The 21,916-nt window shown below is 40.2% G+C and overlaps 1 pseudogene; it reads right to left on the bottom strand.

Annotated features, from left to right (window-relative positions):
• Positions 1-2,005: 2,005 nt before the first annotated feature.
• On the bottom strand, positions 2,006-12,636 carry LOC123249598 (annotated as a pseudogene).
• Positions 12,637-21,916: the final 9,280 nt, after the last annotated feature.

The raw sequence follows: 21,916 nt of genomic DNA, 5'->3' as shown, positions 1-21,916 counted from the left end.
ATATATATATATATATATATATATATATATATATATATATATATATATATATTTCCTTTTGTGAGTGAGAATGACCCAGCTGTAATCCGGATTAACTTCTCAAAAAGTTGGTTGACCACTCCTAGCTACTAGATACTGCTCTCAACTTTATAACCCACCCATTCCAAGTACTTTTTGCCCAGGTACAGGTCAACAAATAAAAACAAACAAACAAAAAAACCCAAGTTATTTGCTTAGTGCTAGTTGCCCACAAAGAGAGAGTTAAATCTCCAATGGCCTTAGCATCAAACCAAAACAGACCACCTTAAACAACTTGAAAACCTAGACAGATACTCACTACTGTTATTATTTCACTGGCTACCTATCATAAATTTCACATATAACTTAGCAAAGGAAAAGCAGAAATCTAACTTCCTCTGTTGTAAAAACTTCTGGTTTATATTGTTTTTATGACCAATTTATACAGAAAGGATTTTCAAGAAGCAGAAAGTGAGAAAAGGGGTCTGGGCGTTTTTCTAAACTGCAGTTTTTGGAAAAACAAACCCAAAGAATTCTTAACTTACCTGCTTGGATGATGTAGTTTGGGACTCTTCGAGCCAACCCCTTCTCAAGGATGATGGAGTACAAAGAAAAGTATAAGAATAGTCATACCCTTCAAAGGATGAGGACAGCTAGTTCAACTAGGAAGCAAACCAGGTTAGGTCATGTTGGAAGTACCCCTTATTTGATGACCATTTTTTTGACCATTACCTAAGAGTCATTTGATGATTTGGGGGTCAGGGGAGAGTGAGAAGGATGTTCTCTGGGCCCACTCCAGATAAGCATGGGTGGTTATGAATAACACCATATCTGGTTATGAAACTTAAGGTCAAAACTACTGACACATACCCGGTCACAAGGAAGGGTGCATGATATATGAACTCAACTCAGAAGGGTGGGGCTGACTCTAAGGCCTAAGTTAAAGCAGTTTTAAAACTTAACTAAAAGGTAGCTGAAAAAGCCTTATAAAATCATGACTTATACTAATTTTCTTAGAATCATAATTATGATTATCTTAAAACTATCACTATCATTAAAATCTAATCATGTATAAGGGGGTAGGGATATTTTCTCACTCACACTCATACAGTTTCCTTAATCCTGGCAGTTATTCTAGGACTTTTCATTTTTCTTTTTTTATATTTTTATTTTTTAGAAAAAATTTTCCCATGGTTACATGATTCATGTTCTTGCTTTCTCCCCCCTCAACCCCTCATAGCTGATGTGCATTTCCACTGGTTTTCTTCACATGTCATTGATCAAGACCTATTTCCATATTATTGATAATTGTTCTAGGATGGTCATTAAGAGTCTACATCCCATGGGGGCAGCTGGGTAGCTCAGTGGATTGAGAGCCAGACCTGGAGACGGGAGGTCCTAGGTTCAAATCTGTCCTCAGACACTTCCCAGCTGTGTGACCCTGGGCAAGTCACTTGACCCCCATTGCCTACCCTTACCACTCTTCTGCCTTGGAGCTAATACACAGTATTGACTCCAAGATGGAAGGTAAGGGTTTAAAAAAAAAAGTCTACGTCCCAAATCATGTCCACATCAACCCATGTGTTCAAGCAGTTGTTTTTCTTCTGTGTTTCCATTCCTGTAGTTCTTCCTCTGAATGTGGGTAGTGTTCTTTTCCATAAATCCCTCAGAATTGTCCTGGGTCATTGCATTGCTGCTAGTACAGAAGTTCATTACATTCTATTTTACCACAGTGTATCAGCCTCTGTGTACAATGTTCTCCTGGTTCTGCTCCTTTCACTCTGCATCAATTCCTGGAGGTCTTTCCAGTTCACATGGAATTCCTCCAGTTTATTATTCCTTTGAGCACAATTTTTCCCTAGACCCTCTAATATCTTTTCATCATCCTCTTTTGTGGCACAACCACATGGCCAGGCATAAGACCTTATGGAGAAGAGTGGGGCCAGCTAATCTGTGTTCCCTCATGGTTCCTTCTCCAAAGATTTGATCACTCACACTCTTGAAATATATCTGGGTAGTGCCTGAAGTATACAGGGGGCTCCTGGACCATTTTTGTAGAAGCTTGTGGAAGAAGCTCTACAACAGCTCCCCTACTTTGTCTCTTCTCAGTGCGAGATTGGTGGACCTGCTGGTGAGCTTCAAGAGCATACTTCCTCTTTAAACACTTCCCACACTCAGTGCAGGGGAATGGACAAGCATCAGAATGAATTTGCTGGTGGCTGACCAGTAGAGAGGAATAGGTGAAACAGACCCCACATTCAGGACAAGGATAGGGCTTCTCGCCTGTGTGTTTATGTCAATGCATAGCCAGAGCCTCATGGTTCTGAAAACAGAGCCTACAGTCAGGGCAAGAGTATGGTTTCTCACCAGTGTGTTTACAATGGTGGATCACCAAGAGGGAAGGAAAAACAAATCAATGCCCACAGGCAAAACAGGGGTATGGTTTATCACCTGTATGTACTTGATGGTGGGCTGCTCGGGATCCAGCCTGGCGGAAGCATCGTCCACAATCAGGACAAGGATAGGGCTTCTCACCTGCTTGGAGCACCTGGGTGCAGGCATAAGGCCTTTCCCCTGTATGCACAGGTAGGTTGGTGATGAGCAGGGAAGGATAGGTAAAACAGGGTCCACAGTCAGGACAGGAGTAGGGCCTGTTCAAATTGAGGATGCTCTGGTAGAGTGTGCCTCTGTCTCCCTGGTGGAAGGAATGTGGTGCCTCAGCTTGCAAAATCTCCTTTATAGACTCTTCAGTTTCTTAGAATCCAGTCCCTTCTCTCCACTTCTCCTTGTCCTGTTTTCCAGATGCTGGAAAGAGTTGAAGAGAATTTGTAACTAAAAATTTGGCACATTCTATTCTATCCTAATGTCATTATGGGGGTGGCACATTCCTCCCATTGGAACCAGAGTGAATACCTAAATAAATAATCCCAGAGAAACTGCCAGAGTTCCCCCAGACACTGGTTCCTTAGAGATTTCCCAGGCTCCTAGAGCTGACTCTTTGACTCTTCCTAGGGCTTCTGAAGACCACCCTCATTGGCAAGTGCCAGTTCTGGCTTCATAATGGCCAGAGACCTAAGAAACTATATCACCCTACAGGACCTGCTTTTAATCAAGGCCATGGTTCTACCACTATATTGAGCTATCACGGGTTCAAAGGAAGTGAAAAGGAGAAGAGAAAAAAAGAGTTGACCCTTAAGGAGAAGCTGGAGACTGTTCCTTTTGACGTTTTAAACTTGTTTTAAACTTAAGCTAGAGATTCATGAATACTGCAGCTGGGGAGAGAATGCAAAATCAAACTGTTACCCCTGTGCAAATAGGTCTCTCATTTAACACTGAAGAAACCAAAATAATTAAATGTTAAGTCACAATGCCAGTAATATATTCCTCATAGACAGTGCAGTACAATGAGGAAAAAAAAAGGCTCTGGAGTCAGAGAATTTGAATCCTACTTCCTGTCACTTACTGTGCAACCCAAACCTCTCTGGGCCTTATCTATAAAATGAAATAGCTGGACAAGATGTTCTCTAAGGTCCCTTTCAGCTCCAAATCTCTATGTTCCTATGATGTGTTATGAGCCTCAAATGAAATAACATATGCTAAAGTGTTTTAGTGTTCTATAAATGTCAGTTAATATCAGAGAGGCCCCATGGTTTGTGGATAGGGGGCTGGCCTTTAGTCAAGATCTAAATTCAATCCCAACTCTGATACACACTTGCCTGTATTCCAGAGAGTCTATAATTTAAGCTAGCCTCAGGCAATTCTATAACACCAATTAAATCATAATGGCAGCCATAATAAACCCATTACTATTTTGTGTTTGGTAATAGTAAGTAAGATTAAGAATAATTAGTAGTCAATATTGTGCTATCTGCCCTAAGTCTATTAAAATAGACTGGATACTGTGGTTGTTTAGGGGATGCCCAAGTTAACTTATAAGAGGAGACAGCCCAGCTGTGTGACCCTTAACCTTTCCTTGATTAGTCCTTACCACTCTTCTGCCTTGGAACCAATATACAGTATTGATTCTAAGACAGAAGGTAAGGGTTAAAAAAAAAAAGAAAAGAAAAAAGAGGGGACAGTCCAGTTGGGGTCTAGCCCTGGAACGAACTGTAAAAAGGAAACAGAAATTGAGTCATTGAGTATATGTAGTGAGTGAAGTGGATCCAAGACTAAGTGTCAAGGTTCATCTTCAATTTGGAGGTGATAAAGGAAACAGGAGCAGGCAGATCAGGAGGAGTATAATAGAGAGACCAGTATGAAAACCCAAAGAGGAGAGAGAACATAGGAGGAAAGGGTGGGTTCACTGTGTCTGATAATACAGAGAAAAGTCAATAAAGAATAGTCAATAAATATTTACTAAATGTCTACTTTGTGCCAGGTACCACCAAGTGCTAGTAATACAAATGTTTAAAAAGATAGTCACTATCCTAAGGAGGAGGAAGGATGGAGAAATATACCCTATTTTGGGGTAGAGTGAAATCAAAGAGATCCAGAAAGAAGATTGAGAAAAGGTCATCAGATTTGGCAGTTAAAAGATCACTGGTAACTTAGAAGAGAGCACAGTCATCCCCACTCTATCACTCATTTTCAATCTCTCCCACTGTAATGCACAGAAAATTGCCTGTTTTCCTCATCCTTAAAAAAACCCTCCCTTACTTATGAGAAAGAACGCTATCCACATCCAGAGAAAGAACTGTGGGAGCAGAAACACAGAAGAAAAACATTTGCTTGATTACATGGTTTGATGGGGATATGATTGGGGATGTAGACTCTAAATGATCACTCTATTGTAAATATTAATAATATGGAAATAGGTCTTAATCAAAGATACATGTAAAACCCAGTGGAATTGTTCATTGGCTACAGAAGGGGGAAAACAGGGGGAGAGAAAGAACATGAATCATGTAACCATGGAAAATATTCTAAATTAATTAATTAAATAAATTTATTTTTTAAAATACTTTCCCCAAAAACCCTCATTTGATCCTTCTATCCCCCATCACTCTATAAGAAGTGCCTCCATTTTTCTCTTCTCAACCCTTTAATATTATAGCTTCTGATTTCATTTCACAGAAATTGTTTTCTCCAAAGTTACCAATGACCTCTTAATTATCAAAGCCAGTGGCCTTTTCTCCATCCTCATTTTCCTTGACGTCTCTGCAGACTTTGACACTGCTGATCACCCCTTTCTTCTTGGTTTTCAGTACTCCTTAGTTGGACCCTAGAGCAGATCATACCCTATAACCATGAATATTCCATTCACATGCTTCTATTTTGAATCCTCTTCTCTTCTCTATATTATTTAACTTGGTGATCTCATCATCTCCCCTGCATTTAATTACAATCTCTATGCTGAAAATCCTCAAATCTGCTTATCTTGACCTAATTTCTCTGGTGACTTCCATTCTCACATATCCTTTCAGACATCTCAAACTTGGTGTCCAGTACACACCTTAAACTCAAAATGTCCAAAACGGAATTTATTCCCCTCACTTCTACCTTCTCTATTACTCTAGAAGCAAATACTAATCCTCCCAGTAATCAGGTTCACAATTTAAGAACCACCCTGGATTTTTCACTCTATCTCATATCTATTGCCAAGGCTTTGATTTCACCTTTGCAGAATCTCTAAAATATGTTCCTTTCTGTCCTCTGACAGTACTACTAACCTGAGAAATAGGCCTTCTATCACCTCATTCCTGGACAAATGCAAAAAACTCTTGGTGGGTTTCCTTGTTTTAAGTTTCTCCATTCCAATTTATCCTTCATTCATCCAATTAAGTTGGTTTTCTAAAACATGTCTGATTTTATCAGATACCTATTCAATAAACTCTTTTGGCTCCCTATTGTCTCTAGGATCAAATACAAAATCCTTTATAGCCTACTCCTCTCCTACTTTTTCAGGTTTCACTCCCTGACACATAGTCTTGATCCATTAACATTGGCCTTCTTGCTATTCTCGGAAGAGGATATCCTATCCTATCACTTGGCTCCAGGCATTTTCTTTGACTGTCTGGAATGCTTTCCTTGTCTCCTAGATTTTTTCAAAATTTTTTCAAATCCTAGCTAAAATTCCACTTTCTTCTAGGAGTCTTTTCTAGTCCCCCTTAATTCTAGTGCTTTTCCTCTCTATTTCCCATTTATCTTACACATATTATAATTGTACATATTTGCTTGTTGTCTCCCCAATTATATTGAGAATTCATAGAGGGCATAGACTGTCTTTTGTCTCTTTTTATGATCCTGTTGCTTATCAGAGTCTGGCACATAGTAGGTGCTTAATAAATATTTACTGATTGACAGTTCCTATTGTTAGGTGGAAAGTCAGATTGCAAAAAGTTTGAGAAGTGAGAGGAAGTGAAAGACAAGGAAGGTAGACTTTTTTCCTAGGAATTTGGCTCTGAAGAGGAAAAGAGATATGGGATGATAGCTTGAGGAGATTGTAAGGGTCAAGTGAGAATTTAAGTTTAGAAAGACAAACTTGTAAGCAACAAGAAAAAAGCCAGTAGATGAGAAGAAATTGAAGATGAGAATGGGGATATTGATGAGGGCAATCAATTGGAGAAGGGAGGGGATGGATTTAGGTGGACAAATAAGCCCTGACAAAATGAGCCACCTCTTCATCAGAGACTGGAGTTAAGGAGAAGATATAGCAAAGGGGAGATATGGGAGCTCACAGCAAAAATAGCCTCTATTTGCTGTTGAGTATGAGGCAAATCTCTCCTTGTAGAGTAGGGAAGGAGGGATGTGCATGGTGTTATGTTGATAAATAACAGATAATTTGGGAAAGCAGATAACTATGCCAGGGCCAGTAACCTCCAAGTCACAGACACTGACTGACAGGCTTCAGTGAGAAGGGAGGGTGTTAGACACTCCTGACTCTCAAACCCCTCCCTCCAGTTGATTTTCAGTTGGGATAATGGAGACTGACTGAGATACTTCTGGTAAGTTTCTGTTGAAGCTGAACTCCAATGATGTTCCCTTTCTTTAACTTATATTCCTCACAGGTCTGATAGAGGAATAAGTAGAAGCTAGTTATCTAAATGTTGAGGACTGAGATGGATCTGATCTTCTTAAAACTGGCAGCTGAGAGGATTCAAGCTATGTGATAACTAGGAGCAGTGAGTATCCCCAAATAATTCCCAGGCACAGATATTATAGGTAAATCTTATATTAAGAAGGAAAGGGTAAAGCTAGACAGGGTAATTAGGTTTAGGATGAGGAAAAGGGTAATCCTGATCTGTTAGGTTGAAACTGCCCTTCCCCTCCACAGGAGGGGGTGAAGGTCCTTTGGCTAAACTGGCTCTCTTACTAATAGTGAATATTTCTAATCACTAAATCATTAAATAATTGTTGTATTGATGTTGGTAAGGACCAACCCTACTAAACAGGCTAACCCCTGAGTAGAAACCACGATGGCTTAGCCACAATGGCCCTCTCAGGTGAACCCCCAAGTCAGGAGCAGTAAGCAGAATGATCCAATCACCTCAACCCGCAGAAAGCAACTGACTAAACTCTTCTCAACTGTCCCCTCACCCAAAGTTCTCCAGGGGGGGGGGTTCCCTGGAATTTTGGGTGAGGCTTACCCTATATTTTGCAGGGATTCCATGCTGCAATCTCTACATAACAATGGTCTGTTTGAGAAGCTTCAGAACAACTGTATGATAGACCTTATTAAATATGGTACCTTCTACACTATTCTCACTTATGTCTAACCATCTTAATTGTTATGTTGGTTCACAAGAATTTTTCTTCTAGGCCAGTGAAGAAAATCCTTTTAGAGACAGAGTGCCAGGCTCCACTCCCACCCCCCACCAAATGCCAAGTCTGTCCTACCCCCAGAGACCTTGTGCCATGCCCCTCCCCCACACTGACTTGCTGGGCATTCTCCAACCCCTAACCCCCTTACTCCACACAAGGTAGGGAGAAAGCACTCCCATTGGGCTGCTGGGCAGAGAGATGGGTGAAGAATGTCACCACAGAATGTAGAGAGGTGGACAGGAGTGGTCCAAAAGCTCTGTTCCCCTCTAATTCTGCTATCTGTGAGCTGCCCACCTTACCCCTGCCATGCACTCCCATTGAACTGCTGGGCAGAGGGGTGAGTGATGTGAAAAAAATGTCTTCAGGTACAGTGGAGAGGGGGAGGGGAGCAACTCTGCCCGAGTCCCTCTGCCTTTCTAGTAAGGAACTCTGGCGGGGTGGGGAGAGTGGCTGCGTGCCTACAGAGAGCGCTCTGCATGCCATCTTTGGCACCTTTGCCATAGGTTTGCCATCACTGTTCTAGCCAGTGGATTTCCTACATCAAGTCCTTTTTTCATTTTTTTTTTGACCAGTTGCTTGGACTGCAGCAAGCAACCATAATCAGGTGCATAGCAATTGAACAGAAAATTCCACTGGGGTGGGATGGGAGCATCCAGAGCCATAGAAGTGAGTCCGGTAGAGTGCCAGCTGCTCAAGTGGTCTCCTAGGAGCCTTAGAAAAAATATACAAATGTGAATGAAGTGAAGATCTTATAGCCTTCCTTTAGTCTCCAGCATCTTCCCTGCTTCCACTCTTAACTGCTATCAATATTTCTAGTCTTTTGAGAATTTGAAGAATAGTCAAGACTGAGTTTTTAGCTATTGTACTGGTTTTTAACTTTCCACATATTTGTGCCTTTCTTCCTAACTAGGTTATATAAGATCCATGAATCAATCATATGATCAATGTTTTACTTCTGAAGGCTCCTTCCATCCTTACTCATTTTTTTTTATTTTTAAACCCTTAACTTCTGTGTATTGACTTATAGGTGGAAGAGTGGTAGGCAATGGGGGTCAAGTGACTTGCCCAGGGTCACACAGCTGGGAAGTGTCTGAGGCCGGATTTGAACCTAGGACCTCCCGTCTCTAGGCCTGGCTCTCAATCCACTGAGCTACCTAGCTGCCCCCCATCCTTACTCATTTTTAACACTAACTTATTATCTAATGTTTTATACTTAGACATTCAATAGGTTCTCTATCAGTTTGTTGATTCTGACTTAAATCTTAAGACTATGTTATTATGTAATGGATCATTACATAGTAGTCCCTAAGTTAAGCTGCAAATGAAAGGCTGCCTTGCTGAGGCCAAGTCACTTTTTCTTTATAATTGCCTTTAATTCTTTATAGGTTTATGCAACTTGAATTTTTATATGTGCATAATTCTACACATATGGTCAGAGACAGGATGGGTTTCAAGGCCATCTTTCCCTTCAAAGCCTAGCTCTGAACCTCATTCTCTTGCCACAGTTTTCCTTCTGTGTTTTGAATCAAGGTCAGCCACATTCCTGGAAGATATCTGGGTAGCACTTAAAGCCTACAGGAGGATGTGGGTCAAAAAACCTTGGTCCTAGGCCTGCTGATACAGGCTGAACAGTTTCCTGATTTTTTCGTGTAGTCTGATGGATCTGCTGGTATTTGGCTAAAGATGAACTGTCCAAGAAGCACTTCTCACATTCAGGACAGGGATATGGATGTTCCTGTGAAGATGGAATTAACTCTTCCCTGCCCATTTTTAGATTTAATCACCAGAAGTATATACACCCCACTTATCCTTAGGTATTGTTATATTTATAACCTGGGAAATGATGGATGCCACCTTAAATGACAGGGAAGGCAGTTGGAAGACACAGAATGTTCCCAGGTGCCTTGAGCCAGGGGCAAACGTTGGTTGTCCCCATGATATAAATACCCCTGACAGCAACTTGGAGGGAGGTCTTTCTAGGTCTCTTTAGGTCTCTAGGTCTCTGGGTGGTGAAGGGAGGCAGGGAGGTCTATGAAGAAGAGGGTAGGAAGAATCTGAATATTTCCCGAAGACTGTGAAAGCTAGTGCATCACCAACACTTGTAGTGAGAAAGCTGAGAGAATAAGATCACCAACACAGCTGCATCAATAGCAGACCCTATTCTCTGGCTTGGCTGTGGCCAGGCTGGGCTAGAGGTGTGGTGGAGAATAAAGCTCCAGCTTCTACTAGATCAATAGCCTCCAGTCCTGATTGTCAACTAGTTATAAATATTAGGTTGATAGGGTCTCCAATCCCCAATCCTTGTCCTGTTTATCCTTTCCCTGATTATAGATAAAGAGAGTTTAACAAGTACCTTCCTGAATGGTCTTTATATCACGACCCTTGGGGAGGGAGTCAATGCAGTCAGATATCAAATGTGATCCATGGCAAATCAAAGCCCTATATTAATATATCCAACCCCAGGTTGGACCTGGAAAGGTTATCCATCCACCTAACTTTTTTGGGGTCCTCCCTGAGCAACTGTTAGAGGAAAGGGGAAATTATAACAACTATCAAGGGGATCAGGGTTGGTGTTTCTCCATCATCTACAGCTAGGGAGAATACAGATAGATACATTCACATCACTGTATATCTATATCTCCTTAGGACCCCCTTTTTGTTTATAACAATATGGGGAAGTCTGTGACCCACGTGTGCTATAGTAAGTGATGAATCAGAATCTACTGACTGTTCCCTGGGAAGTCCTAAGCAAAACTTTAGCTGTAATTGGTCCATGTAAAATGGAAGGAAGGCACAAGAAGTGATGAAAGGAATGGTCATTATAAGTGGCAAGAACTTTCTGTGAGGGAGGTCTTTTGCCTTCAACTTGACCCTGGAGGAGCTCTGGCTGAGGACTGCTTTCTATTAGGACTATCACATGGGTGAGTGAAAAAGGCTGACTTCCTTTCCCTGACTTCTTCTGGAGGTACTAGCCTCTGGAGAGGCCCATCTTGGAGGAGGCATCATGGCTAAAACCCTTGTTTAATTTACCTCTGGGTCCCCTTTGCTGGGGCCTCTGAAGCCCTGCCTGGTTTGGACCAGGCCAGAGTAAATATCTACTCTCTCTGATTTTCTTACTTTCACTCTTTCTCCTCTTGTAAATAAACTATCATAAAAAATAACTTGGAATTGAGTAATAATTCTTGGCCATCACACTCTTATAAATTTAAATTTATTTTTATAAAAATAAAATCCTTTTATTTTTACTCCTTACATTTCTGGGCCTTACATTCCTCTGTGTGGATCTACTGGTGGATAGAAAGGGACCCACTCTGTTGAAATTGGCACCCACAGTCAGGGCAGAGGTAGGGTTCCTCCTCCGTGTGGAGAAACTGGTGTTGGACAAGGTTCTCTTGGCAACAGAACTGAGCCCTACGCTGTGCCCAAGCAAGTGGGTGTTCCAGAGTGAATATGCCAGTGGTGGATCAGGTTGCCTGAACTTATAAAGAAGCACCCACAGTCAACACAGGTATAGAGACACACTCTAGAGCTTCCACGCCAATGGCTGATCAATTGGGAAGAATTGGTGAAGCAGCACCCACAGTCAAGACAAGATATATCTATCATCATAGTGGTTGGGGTAATTAGGTCTTACATACTGATACCCACTGTAATAACCATTATTAAACCCATTATTAAAACCAAAATTTCCATAGCCATTGAACCCATTAAATCTATTGCCTCAGTTTCCCCTGAAATTGCCATTATAATTCCTTGAATTTTGTCTAAAAACCTGTCCCCTAAAACAGTAGTCTCTCATTAGGTGACCAGGTCTATCACATAAATAGTAGCGAGGGTTTTCTCTGTATTCTCTGGAGTTATTATAAGTTATTCTAGGTGGTCTGTATGCTCTCAGTGCTGCTACTACTTTATCTTGCACCTCATTAGTTTTTTTTGTTTTTTTTTTAAACTTCGGTGTATTGTACTTCGGTGTATTGTCTCATAGGTAGAAGATTGGTAAGGGTGGGCAATGGGGGTCAAGTGACTTGCCCAGGGCCACACAGCTGGGAAGTGGCTGAGGCCAGGTTTGAACCTAGGACCTCCCGTCTCTAGGCCTGACTCTCACTCCAATGAGCTACCCAGCTGCCCCGCCTCATTAGTTTTTAACTTAAGCTTCAGATCTTTGATTTTCTTTCATTAAATTATCTATGATATCATTTGTCATCCTGGAAAATGTAAGAAGCTTCACATCTAATCTTGTCCAGTCCTATCTCATCCCACTTCGGACAGTTGCTTCTAAAAAATTCAACATCTACCCTCTGAATGTCCCAGCTAATCTCATTTGTTTTCATTTCATTACACTCCCAGGAGTTTGCTTTGCTTTTGCTTTCCCTTGACTCAGTATTTTTTCCAGTTTCCTTCAGCTTGTGTTACATTATTGTTCACACTTTCTCCTATTACTTTGGATTCATTGTTCACTTGCTCACTAATATCTCTTTGTTCTTTCTCTATTCCAGGTATTACTTTTGTTTCTATTGTTGTTGTTACTACATCCTTTTCAGTCTGTATTTTTATCATTACCGTCATTTTGATTTTTCTTTGTTATTATCAGTTTCCCCATTTCCTAATTCAATTTGCTTTGTGTTTCCTGGGTAAACCTTCATAATGCTGCTGCACCTTTGAACTCTGCCTTTTGGTAATCAACTCCTGCCATTTGGGAATACTTGGGATGTGCACCACTTTTGATAAACTCTTGCATGGTGTACAGATCTGAGGCTTGCTATGATGACTGGCTGCAGTCATGGTTGCAACATTACGTTTGCTCTTGCCTCCGGAATCGAGGATACCTTTGATTTGTATTCTGATTCCCATAGCCATTTTGTCTCTACCCACCATTATAAAATTTATTGCTTCTGTTGTTTTGATTGAATAGTTGGGACCTAAAGTGACATTCCCTAAGAAAATGTCAAGGCTTTTTGAAGAGAAAGCACCTTGGCAGATTAGATCTTTGTGGTCTCAGTATATACTCTGGCCTTGGTTTATATGCCCTTAGAGTTGCCATTGTCTTAACCTCATTAAACTCCTTTTTTCAGAATTATTTATTATTTTTTTTTAGAAAATTTTTTTCTAAATTACATGATTCATGTTCTTACTCTCCCCCCCTCCCCAAAGCCGACGTGCATTTCCACTGGTTTCTTCGTGTGTCATCAATCAAGACCTACTTCCATATTATTGATAGTTGTACTAGGGTGGTCGTTTAGAGTCTACATCCCAAATCATGTCTACATCAACCCCTGTGTTTAAGCAGGTGTTTTTCTTCTGTGTTTGCACTCCTGTAGTTCTTCCTCTGAATGTGGGTAGCATTCTTTTCCATAAATCCCTCAGAATTGTCCTGGGTCATTGCATTGCTGCTAGTAGGGAAGTCCATTACATTTGATTTTACCACAGTGTATCAGTCTCTGTGTACAATGTTCTGGTTCTGCTTCTTTCACTCTGCATCAATTCCTGGAAGTCATTCCAGTTCACATGGAATTCCTCCAGTTTATTATTCCTTTGAGCCATTTATTTCTTTTTCCTTTAATTTCTCTTGGCTTCTTTAAGTTGGCTCCTTAGCTCCTATACCAGGGGTTGGCAACCATTTTGGCCATGAGAGCCATAAATGCCACATTTTTTAAAATGTAATTTCATGAGAGCCGTACAGTGCTCACAGTGCGTGCTCCTGTAACAGTGTATGCTCCTGTAACAGAGCCTGAAAAAAAATTGACTTTATGGCTCCTGCAGAAAGAGCCATATCTGACCCTCAAAAGAGCCAGATATGGCTTGAGAGCCATACATTGCCAACCCCTGTCCTATACCAAGTAACTTTTCTCCTCTGCTTTTTTGTCCCTATCTGCATCATAGACAGTTCTACAGAGCTCTTCAAGATCCATACTTTCCCAGGTTGGACACTGCAGCTTAAAGTAATTTTTCACAACAGTACAGCTGTTCTTTACAAATTGGTGTCTTATGTGAGCAATATTCTGTTCTGTAAGTATCTCCATACCAAGGAGATGTTCGCCTCCTTTGATTAGCCTATCAAGAAACACTACTCTTGGAACTATGCCCAAAGAGTGCTAAAAGACTGTCTGCCCTTTGATCTAGCCATACCACTGCTGGGTTTATTCCCCAAAGAGATCATGAGGAAAAAGACATGCACAAAAATATTTATAGCCATGTTCTTTGTGGTGGCAAAAAACTGGAAAACGAGGGTATGCCCTTCAATTGGGGAATGGCCGAATAAATTGTGATATCTGTTGGTGATGGAATACTATTGTGCTCAAAGGAATAATAAACTGGAGGAATTCCATGTGAACTGGAATGACCTCCAGGAAATGATGCAGAGTGAAAGGAGCAGAACCAGGAGAACCTTATACACAGAGACTGATACACTGTGGTAAAATCAAATGTAATGGACTGAAGCTGTCCACTGACTCCATGAAGATTCTTAGTGGATTGGATGCTCAGAAAGGGGAACCAAGGACTGAGTGAAAATGGGTTACGGGTTAAGGACTAATGGAAAGAGAACATAAGGCAAGAATAAAGATACACAGACATAGAAGGTTTTGGCATAAGGTAGACAGACAGTGAGTAAGCTCTGATGGTCAAGAGCTTCCATGGTTCAGAGCTCTGATGGTCAAGAGCTTTTTTTTTAACTGACTTCTTGTCACCTTTATTGGGGTTACAACAGTTTGGGGGGAAGGGAGAGCTCAGTGGCTTGATACATTAATATTATGAGGTAATCATCATAAAATGCAAACTGCCAAAACCTAAAACAATAGGTAGAGCTAAGATCTGGATCTGGATCTGATATGGCCTAAGGCATCTACTGATGTTTGATACCTATGTTAATTGATCATTGAAGGTAAAGTAAGGAGACTGAGATAACTGACCTGACTTCTGGGGTGTAGCCTTAGGGAAGGGTTAGGGATTTGGCAAGGTCCATGTTCAATTTGACTCAAGATTACAGAGATCAATCATTAGCTGTATGAGTTAAGTTTTTGAGCACTCTTAAAATAATATCACAATTAATGTATACCTGGATTGCTACATGGACTCTTCTACTAGCAACAATGTAATGATCCAGGACAACTATGAGGGACTTATGAGAAAGAATGCTATCCACATTCAGAGGAAGAAATGAAACACTGCTGGATTTTCCACTACTTCCTGCCTCAGCTTTTCAAACTTTGACCATGTATCTGGTCTCTTAGTATGAATTTTCATAGCCTCAATTAAGGATTATCTGGCCTGCCCTCAAAATCTAAAATTCTCTAGAGTGCAGTTCAATTTGTTCTGCATGAGAGGACCATGATGGTAACTCAGGATTCTGAATTGTTTCTTCAATAAATTGAGTCTTTTCTCAGTAAATAATTCTTCCAACAAAATGTCCATGTCCGAAAAATCTGAGTCAAATAATTTCACGGCCCATTTAAATTCTCTGGTTGCCTGGTGAGGCTCATCAAAATACTTTGGTGTTCAGTTTTTAGCAATTCGAGATCTCTGGCTGTGAATGGCTTGTGAGCTCTCACATGGAAAATCCCTGCATCTGGTTATAAATAAGTCACATCCCTTAATGGAAATAGGGAGGCAGTAACATTGCCTGGTTCTCACTATTAGTTTGCTTTGTTAAGTTATTTTGCTTTGCCTCGGTTTCCCCTTTTTGCTGTCCCAAACTATTTTGTATTTGTTCTACAGTGTCTTTTAGGGTCAGGACAAGAGCCTTGAGTTCATTTTTCTTTTGGGTTAGACCTCCATTCGCTGTTAACTTTTGTATAGCATTAGAAATTGTGCAATAGGTTTGGTAAACTGAGCATCCTAAGAATAGTATCACTGGTACATAAGAAAGCTTCCTTCCAAAAGTTAGAGTCATCAGTTTCATGTTTCCATAAATGTTTAAAAGAAAATAAAAGTTTCCTGGTATTTCAACCAGAAACAGGTTGTAGAATATTATAAGGCACTTATATAACAATGACATCACTTCCATGGTTGTTATCTTTTTCTTTTCTTATTGTATTTCTCAAGTTAGAACCAAAAAAAGTTTTTTTGTGTACTGGCCCTTTAATATTCCAAGCCTCACAGGTACCTGGATGGATGATTGACAGGTCCTGTTGCTAGGCAGATTTTACTGTTGGAAAAAATTTTTTTTTCAAAATGGCCACCACCTACTGTCTTTGTAAGCTTTAATGGCCCAACTGCCACCAAATCCAGAAAAAGGTTGTTTTCATCAGAAAATCTGTTTCTTTCCGAAACTGAAATTCTGAAATAATTAGGTGATATCTGAACTAATTAGTGAATGCTGCTGAAGTAGTTGGTTGGCAAGTTTCTATGAGACCATTGATGACTCACAGTTGATTGGAGTCAGGATGAAGGCCATTAGGTAAGCCTAATCTATTGGTGATGTATAATGCAATCCAACCTGATACCAACTTGTTATAAAATAGTCTTATATTTATTTTAATATTTACACTCATAGGATGGGATAGTGGACCAGGGTAAAGGAGTCCCTAAATCTAATAATCTAGTTTCTCCACCCAAATTCCCACTATAAGTCCTCATGGACCTTCTCACTACTCTCTTTCTCTCTCCCTAAAGAAAATCTAGCTACCTATTCCTAAATGGCTGGTCCACTAATAAATGGACAGTATACAGTTTATCAGGCAAAGATGGTTAGATGTAATGAGGAATCCACCCTCAAGGCCAGAGACCTGAGCCAAGGTGGTCGGGCTCTTCTTAATGGTAGAGTCACTGGATCTTCACAGCTCTCACACACACAAATTTCAGAATGGTACAGAAATGCCAAAGCTCACAGGATCACAGAAGTATCTTGAGGATAGGAACCTCTAAGATTTAATCAGGAAAATCAGTTACCTCCTTCTAGCTTCTACAAGATGGCCACAGGAAGTAAGTCTCTGCTCTCCTTGGTGTCCAGGACCAAAGGACAACTTCCTCCTCAGGTTCTGCCTCTTATTCCTTCCCCAAATTCTGGAACCCTTCTTATACTTCTGTGTGTGTGCCAACCTCTTCTGCAAAGTCTTTGCACCAGACCTTTGCAAAAACTCCTACTTGTTTCTTTCCTTATTATACAGGAAAGTGGCTGGGGTCTGTAACATGCATGATCTTAAGTGGGCTGAATTGCCTCAAAGAATTCCACAGTACCCCTCCCCCAGAACTCCAGGTGAGGGAGCAGTTGGGGCAGTTAAGAATGTGGGTATGGGGGCAGCTGGGTAGCTCAGTGGATTGAGAGCCATGCCTAGAGACGGGAGGTCCTAGGTTCAAATCCAGCCTCAGACACTTCCCAGCTGTGTGACCCTGGGCAAGTCACTTGACCCCCATTGCCTACCCTTACCACTCTTCCACCTATAAGTCAATACACAGAAGTTAAGGGTTTAAAATTAAAAAAAAAAAAAAAGAATGTGGGTATAAAAGCAAGACACCAAACTTAGCAAACTCACTCTTTGGGGGAGCTGGTTGGCTGGGAAAGAGTTAGGAATTGCTTCTCAGCTAGCCTATCTCTAACCTCAGAGAACAGGGTGTTTCTTTGCTGAATACTACATATTGACTATAATCAGGCTGTGAGCACTGTGAAAATACCTTATATGCAGTATCCCAGTCAATCTCTAAACAATATAGATCTACAAATCAAGATTACTTTCACCATCTTAAACTTGACAACATTAGATTTAAGAGAAAGTTTAGATTGTGAAGGAGTTAGGAGAATAAGTTTATTCAGAGGCATTCCCCTCTGGGGAATTGCTATTTCTGACAGTATCCTGAAGATATTAGATAGTTTTGCCTCACCCTGAATCCTAGAATTATCCCTCCTTCTCTGTTTCCTTGAATTAATAAATCTCTTCCCTTGTTAAGTTTGTGGGGTGTAAGGAGTTATATTTTCAGGCTTTACCAATCCGATTCATACATTACCTAAGCCAAATCTTCATCCAGACAAACTATGAGCATAGCTGTAATCCAGAGTTCAAGACAGCTTTTTGAAGTCATCCTGAGTACTTGATCTATCTTGTGCTTTAGGAATAATCTTCCAACAGTGGAAGTTGCTAATTTCTGTAGAATTATTCCCTATCTGTCAGCCAATTTAGCTCTGTGATAGCTAAGTCAAAATAGCCTCCATTCTTGATCAATAAGGGATTCTGTTATAACTGTTTTCAGGAGCAGCAACTGCCAAGGAGGGGGAGGAGAAAGAATTCTATTCACTCATTCCCCTCCCTCCTGTTAATGCTTGCAGCTTGATCCCTGCTGTGACTCCATTGCTAACTGGACCATCTTTACAGGTCTCTCCCACTTCCTGTCTTAATCTTTCAAACTTTGACCACGTCCCTTGGTCTCTTTGAATTATCCTTCATTGTTTGGATAATGGCCTCTCTAACTGTGACCAAATCTCTGTAGCCAGCAAAAAAATTATTTTCCCAATGGGGGTCCTGGGAAGGCCAGTTAGCTAATCAGGGGTTCCTATTTGTATCCTCAATGATTTTCTGTTTTCCCCTTTTTGATAATACTTCATCCATTAAGATGTCAAAGCCCAGATAGGTTGGATCATATAACTTTACTATCTTAAATTGTTTTACCACGGCCATTGGTTCTTCATCATAGCTCAGGGTTGATGATTTTTTTCACCTTGAGAACAGTGCAGTAGAAAGAAATTTCAAATCTCTATAGCAGACACAAGAATTTGGAAGTAAGGCAGGCCAACTGATTTCTCTGCTGGCTATAAGAACATAAAGGATATCTTTACCCTACCTAGAGCTGTGTTGGTGAACCTATGGCACATGTGCTGGGATGTGCCAAAGAGGGCTGCTCCCCTCCCCTCTCCATACACACCTGAGGACATTTCTCACATGACTCGTCCCTCTGCCCTGCAGCCCAATGGGAGCCCTTCCTCCCTCCCCTGTCTGGGGTAAGACGGGAGGGCTCACATGTGGTGTAGGATTGCAGTTTGGACACTGTAAAAATATGGGGCACCATATTACTTAATTAATTACTAACTAATCTTCCTCACAACAACACTCAGTCTCTAAGGTCTTTAAAAGGTTCTCCTTCACTGCTCTAGGGCATCTGTTCTCCTTACAAGGTTAGACTTTGGCTGTGAAGGTTAGATTTTTTGGGACAGGAGTTTGATCAAAAGCTAGTGCACAGTTTATTAAACACAAAACACTTAGTTTATTATTAGGAAATACAGATAGGAAATAGAAAAGAGGACAGTGAAAGTAGTCTTATAATAGATTATAACTATAGCCCAGATCCCAATCCTAATTAAATTTCTCTGGAAAACCCTACATCTATCTGCCTCAGAGGGCAGTATCTTCTGCTAGGCCAAAGCCCTCACCTATTCTTATCTACTCTGACTATCTGATAATATATCCCCTATGTACCTGTCTACCCAAGTTAATCAATAATCAATCAAAAAGGTTGTTTAGGCCTTAAATCTGTTTCTCAGTCTCCTCACAATCCCAGAGAGAGCAAGCCACACATACTCCTCTCCCCAGGTGACCCAGAGACAGGAAAACACCTTTCCAATGGTTTGCAACTTACAAAGCATACTCAGCCACACCCTTCTAACTGTCACCAACTGCCAACCTGCACAGCATGGGGTATTTTACTGAAAAATATTATTGCTCCTTTTCCTCTTAAGTATAAAAAAGGAAAAATTAATAAAAACTCTCTTAACACATCCAAACTGTCAACATGTACTTTTTAAACACCTATTACTGATGTTAAAGAGATAAGAGTGGGGCTTCCTCAGGGTCCAAAGAAGGGAGTTCAATGGACCTGAGGGAGAATCAAGAGAACATCTTCTTTTAAAGACTAATTTACACACTCTTGTGGGGATGGTTTGGGAATTCATTAAGGTCCTGATAAATACAGCTTGACAGACTGCAAAGGTCACTAACCATGGATTAAAAAAATGTGTATATGTATGTATATTTTCCCTATTACACAGGAAAACAATTTTCTAACACTAATTTTTTTTAAGTTTTGAGTTCCAAATTCTCTCCCTTTTTCTGACTCTCCTTCCCCTCTCTTCTCCCCTCCCTGAGACAGTAAGCAATCTGACATAGATTTAACATGTGTAATCATATAAAACATTTTCCCACATTAGGCATTTTTAAAAAGAGATCTCAAAAGAAAAAAGAAAGAGAATGAAATATAATATGTTTCATTCAGCATTCAGATTCCATCAATTCTTTCTCACAGGGCAGATGGCATTTTTCATCATGAGTGTTTGGGATTGTTTTGGATTGTTTTGGATCTCTGCTTGCTGAGAATAAGTATGACCCTGAATTTTTTGCAATTTGTTTCATGAGATATTTTGAAAAGGAGGGGTCTGTTAGGGAGAGTATAAAGTGAGATTTTATTTTTTTATTATTTTTAAAATTTTTTAAAAATTGGCATCTAATACTGTGCTCTGTTTAGTTTGAAGGCCAAAGCTCAGACAGGTGGGCTGATTTGATCAAGATCCTACAGTACATAAGTGTTAGACCTAGGACTTAGATGTCTAACTCCCAGGTGATCATCCTACTATACCACACTATCTCAAAAAATTGGCATGGAAAAAATGGAAGTCTTTGTTCCAAAGTAGAACCTGAAATGTTAGTATTTTTTCTGAGAAAATGGGAAACTCTTCATGGTATGAAGGGAAACCACTTCTAGGGCAGGTATAATATGAGAAAACTGGAGGGGGAAAGGAAATAGAATTTTCCTCTATAGTTAAGCTTTTTGGGGAGAGGAGGAGGGGAATTGGCAAAGAGATGTTTCCAATTGAAGGTATTGAGGCAGTAACTATACAGCTCATCAACATTATGGGATGCATAGGTTTTTGTGGCCCAGGTGGGAAATTAGACTTATTTATTTAGAGTTCTAGACAACAGATTTGAATTAAATTGAAATTTTAAAATTAAAAACTGATTAAATTTTAAATTAAATTTTATTTTAAATTATTTAAATTAAAAATTAAATTAAATTTTAATTAAGTTAATTAAAAATTAAAATGGAATTTTAAGTTGGATATTTTCAACACAAAGACTGCATGTTTGGAGATGGGTATCTTGCTCTTGTGCCAAAAGAAGAATGACAGAATAAAAGAGATTCCAAATTAGCAGGAGTTAAGAAAGAAATCATTTGATAATATGATTTTGGACAGTTTTAAATTTGGGGGGTGGGTTCTTAGGGATAGATAAAATTTTGAAGTCTAATAAGCCATCTTTCTAGGATTGCTGAGGACAAGCCTTTTTAAAAATTTTTTAAAAACATGCATAGGTTTTCCTTTATTGTATGATTGATATGGATAAGGTGATTGGATCACCCAAAGAACTGATTAATGGCTCACACTGACTCATTACAAGGAAACAAGCTTTATTATAGTAGAATATAGTAACAGAGGAGCTAGTATAGTTAGTATAAGTGTTAAAATCATTATCTGGGACAAGATGGATGCCACCTTGACTGACAGGGCTAACAGTTGAGAGTTTTGGAATGTTCCCAGGTGCCATGAGCCAGGGGCAAAAATCAGTTGGCTCCACCCTATAAATACTCCCAAGGAACAACAGTTGGGAGCTCAGAGCTCAGAGCTGAGATCTGAGCAGGCTTCTCTTAGAGCAAGAACTGGGATAGAGGGAGGTGAAGGGTGGAGAGGGTAGGCTGAAACCTGTAATCTATACCTGACTGAGAGAGCTAGTGATCAACACCATTGATAGTAGAGCTGAGAGAGTATATAGATCATCTATCAACATCAACATCAATAGCCTTCCCTAATCTCTGGCTTGGCTGTGGCCAGGTCAGGTCAGAGTTAGTGAGAGGGTGAAGACCTCCAGTTTCTACCAGCCTAGCAATCTCCAGACTTGATCAACAATTAGTTTAGTAGCCAAACAAATATCAGTAGGGTTCCCAGATCCTCAAACCTACTACCTTGTTTTCTGTTCCCCATTAATAATTTAATATAGTGATTTACCAACAAGTACCTTTCCCAAGTGGTTATTCTATCAAAGCCTTTGGGAAAGGGAGATCAATACACTGTCAGATAACAATGTTTCCAATAGCCAATCAGTAGCCTATCAACAACTTATCCAACCTCAGGTTGGGACCTAGAGAGGTTAACCATCCACCAAAC

This window comes from Gracilinanus agilis, chromosome 1, assembly GCF_016433145.1.
Source record: "Gracilinanus agilis isolate LMUSP501 chromosome 1, AgileGrace, whole genome shotgun sequence".
NCBI lineage: Eukaryota > Metazoa > Chordata > Mammalia > Didelphimorphia > Didelphidae > Gracilinanus > Gracilinanus agilis.
Note: the sequence above shows the minus strand (reverse complement) of the source record. Positions and strands in the feature narration are given on the sequence as shown.